Source organism: Hipposideros armiger, unplaced genomic scaffold (genome assembly GCF_001890085.2).
Source record: "Hipposideros armiger isolate ML-2016 unplaced genomic scaffold, ASM189008v1 scaffold_675, whole genome shotgun sequence".
In the NCBI taxonomy this organism is placed as follows: domain Eukaryota; kingdom Metazoa; phylum Chordata; class Mammalia; order Chiroptera; family Hipposideridae; genus Hipposideros; species Hipposideros armiger.
In genome coordinates this window covers 428,653-433,443 of record NW_017732025.1, presented here as the reverse complement: position 1 = coordinate 433,443, position 4,791 = coordinate 428,653, and the positions used below count along the sequence as shown (strand labels likewise).

Below are 4,791 nucleotides of genomic sequence, written 5' to 3'. Positions count from 1 at the left end.
GGCTGCTGGCTACACACAGTAGCCCATGGCAGCCCACTGCAGCAGGGGCTGGCAGCCTAAGCCATCGCCGGTGACTCACGGCAGCCCAGCTCCAGGTCAAGCTGTTGTTCATCATCTTAGCTGTGGAGGGCGCAGAATTACTGGTCCTAATGTGGGATCTGAACCGGGGCCATGCTACTCAGAGCTGGCATCCCAAGCCATCTCTTAACCAATGTGCCACTCGGCTGGCCCTAGTATTCTCATCCTGTATTGTACAAGAGGTTTAACATTGTTACCATTTTGTTAACATTATTTTCCCCCAATCTTTATAGTATTTAATTGGGTAGGTGTTCCCTAATCTATGTGACTGGTTCCCTGATGTTAGGTGCTAATAGATAGTTTCCACTACTATCGCAGTGATTTTCATCACGATCTTTTGCTTCATTAGGATCAGTTACTAGTATCATTACTGGGTCTTTATGGCTGATAACTACTATAGGTAATTCCTATATTGTATTTCCTAAAAGCTTTACCAATTTATAGGCAACTGACAATTGGTTGGTTGATTAATTCATTTATTCAATAAACACTGAGTTTCTATGTGCCAGTTACTGTTCTCGGTGCTGAAGGAATATTCCAGTTTCACTTGATTCTAGCCTGGTTCATAAATTTGTATTATTGCTAGTCTATGATTTGATTAGTATACTTGTGGTTTAATTTTAAGTGATTGTTAAATTTGGTGATATTTCCACTTTTGAATTTTATAAAAACAAAGCATTTTTGTTTTAATAATTCAGCCTTGTCTGCAGTAGAAATTGTTAACATGCACAGTATTTCATCTTAATAATTAGTTAAGGACTTCAGGAGGAAATATTTAATGTATATGTAAAAAAATCAGAACGTTTGATTAACTCCTTAATAATTTAATAAAACCTAGAGCAATTTAATATACTGGGTAGCTTTTATATGCCATGACAAAATAGACTGTAGACTAAAGCAGGACTCCAATTACTATAGAATGTTTCAGACCAGTCAACCAGTAGAATTATACTACAATTTACAGTACAAGGGAATGCTTTGTCTAGTTTATCAAACACTCCATTTCTTATTAGTTGCTTACCAGAAATGCCCAGCAGGCATACTTAAAATAGTCCTTTCTCTATAAAGAAACCACTTCTTTGTCATTAGGACACATAAAGAGGGGTGGAGGGAGAATATTATATTAATACTTTAAAGAAAGATCATTTAATCTATTGATTTTTAAAATGAATAAATAGTTTTCTCATTTTTAGTATTACATAGAGTAGCCTCTGATATTAGGGTCATTAGGGATTTTTTATAAGGAATAGTTATATCAAGTATGAAAAGTTAATTTAAATTTTAAATAATCAGGATAGTACTTGATGTTTCTTTTATGAAACAGTTTATGTTTATATAATATTAGGTTTCAGATGATATTTTCATTTGCTTTATTAGTTTGAAAACTTATTAGAAACAGGTTCAAATTTAAAAATAAAACTGATTAGTCTATATACACACACANATTTAAACTTGAAAACAATGTTCAAGAATACTTTTACTTAGGATTTTTAAAGAGAAGTAAGGAAAAGCAACAGAGCTTGTTTCTGTAGTACAAATGTAGAAATTTTAAAATAATGATAAAATATCTGTAAATATTGTACATTTTCAATGAAGGTTGAAATATATAATTTCTCAAAAAGTTTGCTGATGATTTTGAGCTGGGGCACTAGTTAAAGGTTGAGTAATAGTAAGTCATCTAGATTTATTATGAAATAATAGTTATGAACACAAGATTGGCTTGAGTAGTTCAACAATATGTAAACTTTTTTCTGAGTAGAAAATTTTAATTGCCACTTCTGCATTGTCTTATAGGTATTTAAAGTAAAATGACTTTAATTAAAATCTGATAATTATAGCATTACATGTGTAGTTGCAAGAGAATAAAAACTTTTTTGCTTTGTAACTTTGCACACTTATTTTTATGTTTTACTTGTGCTTTATATTTTTTAACTTTACATATGTGTGTGTGTATATATATATCTATATCTATCTATCTATCTATCTATCTATCTATCTATCTATCTATATATATATATGCTCAAGGTGACTTGTAAGTTTATGCCAATAGGTATAACATTAATTTTAGCATAAAAGGGAGTGAAGGGAAGATTGCAAATAGTTTTCCCTTTCTGTGTAATGTACATTCATATGCATCCATTTAATTAACTGAGATCGAATGAAATGGTTTAAATTATTTGTAAATACTCGTAATTGCTCAAGTAAAATTCATTATCCTGAATACTGTGTTGCTTATATTCAGTTTTAATAACTGAATATGGCCTTTACCAGAATTTAGAGTAATGAACCTATTTATCTAAATTTAAACTTAAGCATCATGTATTTTGAAATATTCAGCAATAACAATCCGACTACTTAGTTTCATGTTTTTGTAGTTTATAGTTTCATGACAAATTGTAGTTCATAGTTTCATGAAAAATTGTGTCTTATGGCGTAACCCTTTTCGTATTACACATTTATCAAATGCTTATATCAATAGAAGTATCAAGTTTGCTTAAATATGGGATGCTAGTAGCTTTATTTTCCTCATTGCAGTTCCTTGAAATGTAGTACAAGTAGCAGCGTGTTCATAGTGTATGTATAAAGCTCCAGTAGGACTCAAAAGAATGTGACAAGCTATATAAAATTGTCTATGTTTTTAGAGACATCTGAGAAAAACATAAAATAAGATGTGGCTTATAGCCATTATGAGTTACACAAGCATAACTTTACACTTTGTGCTTCAAATTTATGATTGTGTCAAAACTACATGTAATATCCTGTGAAGGTCTGAAATGCTATTAAATAATATGGGATTTGGGCTTAAATGTGCAATAGATCTAGATTTTGGTGCACTCAGCATAAGGATGTGGTCACTGAAAACCCAGGGGCCCCAGTGATTCTTCAGCATGTGTTGATTTTCAGTTCTAAATTTTAAATGTAAGGGAAACAGAACCAAAGAAAGACTTGAATCTTCAGGTTTTTGTGAATTAAACTAAATGAAACCAATTCAAGTTATTTACTGAACATCTGTTACATGTTTGCATATTAAATTCTGGCAGTTGGAGATGGGTATCCTTGGGTAGTATACGGGTGTACTACTTCAAACTTTGGAATCAGGAGAGTTTGTTGTGAGTGGTGCCTCTTCCATTTACGAGCTAGGTGATCTTGGGCAAGTTAGTTGACTTTTCTGAGTAGTACTACATAGTTTTCTAACATTCTCTCAGTTAATCTTTACCAGCAGCCACCTTATAGGGTTAACTGGTTTGATATTATCACCATGCTTAGAGAGGGTGGCCTGCTTCTCTACTTTCAGTAGGTAGCATAGTGTCAGGGAGACTGGTAAAGCATGGATTTTAGGATTAGACAGACTTAAATTTGTATTCTAGGGCTAGCACCTTGACCATATTCTTCATATTTTTTGAGGCTTATGGAAATAATCATACCTGTTGTGAAAAGTTAAATGAGGTTAAGGGCTTGTTGTGAAAGTTAAATGAGGATTGTTGTGAAAGTCCAATGAGGTTAAGGGCTTTCTTACTGCCTTATCTCTTGTGCTTGGCTCATAATAGGCACTCAATAAATGTGTTGAGTAAATAAATTGTCTGGCATAGTAGGTGTTCATGGGAGCTTTCTTCCCTTCTAATTCCTAGTCTGTTCATGCCTCTGGAACTAATTGAACTTGAAACCCAATTTGTTTAAGGTTTAGAAAATTTTACTATTAATCTTTTTGGTTGAGTAGTGTTTATGATTTAAGAATGACAAATCTACATTTTTAAAGAATTTTTTTCAGCACAAGGGAGGTTACATAACACCTTCATTATACACAAACCTAATTTTTTGGTTGTTATTAAGCTTCACATAGTTTAGTGTGTTTTTATCAGTGTCTGTTATTAGACTATTATATTTTACTTGCAGCAATACTAAGATGAGTCAAATATACACACACAAATTAGCATAAGACTATAACTCCATAATTTACAAACCTGGAGTGATTTTAAATTTTTATATATACGGTTTTGTTTTAGTTATCTGTGTGCAGTGAATTTGTGTTATGATAAATATATATTTAACTTATTGACTGTCAGTGAAGCCTGCTTTATGCAACTCTTTGGAAGTGCAACAATTTTTCCTCTTTATATGGAATTAATGTTATATATACAATTCTAGAGTCTTATCACATTATATAAACATGTACGTATATCTAGGTATTTGATGCCCCCCCATTGGACTATGAATTCCTAGGGCAGGGACTTTTTTGTTTATTCTGCTGCTTCAGTTTGTGCCAGGCCAATAATAATAGCTGTGTTATGCTTACTGTGAGACAGTATTCTTGGTTCTAATCTGGAGCCTTCTTAAGGGATTTTATTTTTTATTTTGGTCTAGATATTTATAATTTATACCCCGCATAAGATGCTGCATTATATGGTTAGGAAACAAATGTTGAAATTGTAATTATCAATAAGGCATTTAGTAATGAGTTAAGGTTCACTTATTTATTCAAAGTTAGTCTTTGTAAAAGTAGGAATACTACTGTGTTTTCTAAAGACTTTTGGTCCTTTTAGTGAGTTGAAAATCATTCAAATATTAATTAAAGGCATACTGTGTACAAACCATTCTATGTAAGCTTTTTGTAAATTATCTTTTACCTAGGGCAAGGTTTTGTTAGTCCTATCATGTTTATAAAGGCAGTCTCCGAGTTTGTCTATCTTTTTTCTTAGAATCCTTGTGACACTT

General features: G+C 32.2%; 1 protein-coding gene across 5 annotated transcripts in view; it reads left to right on the top strand.

The window, feature by feature from the left end:
- SYDE2 (synapse defective Rho GTPase homolog 2) overlaps positions 1–4,791 on the top strand; it is a 61,245-nt gene that overhangs the window by 12,688 nt on the left and 43,766 nt on the right. The gene's annotated exons all lie outside the window — the stretch shown is intronic.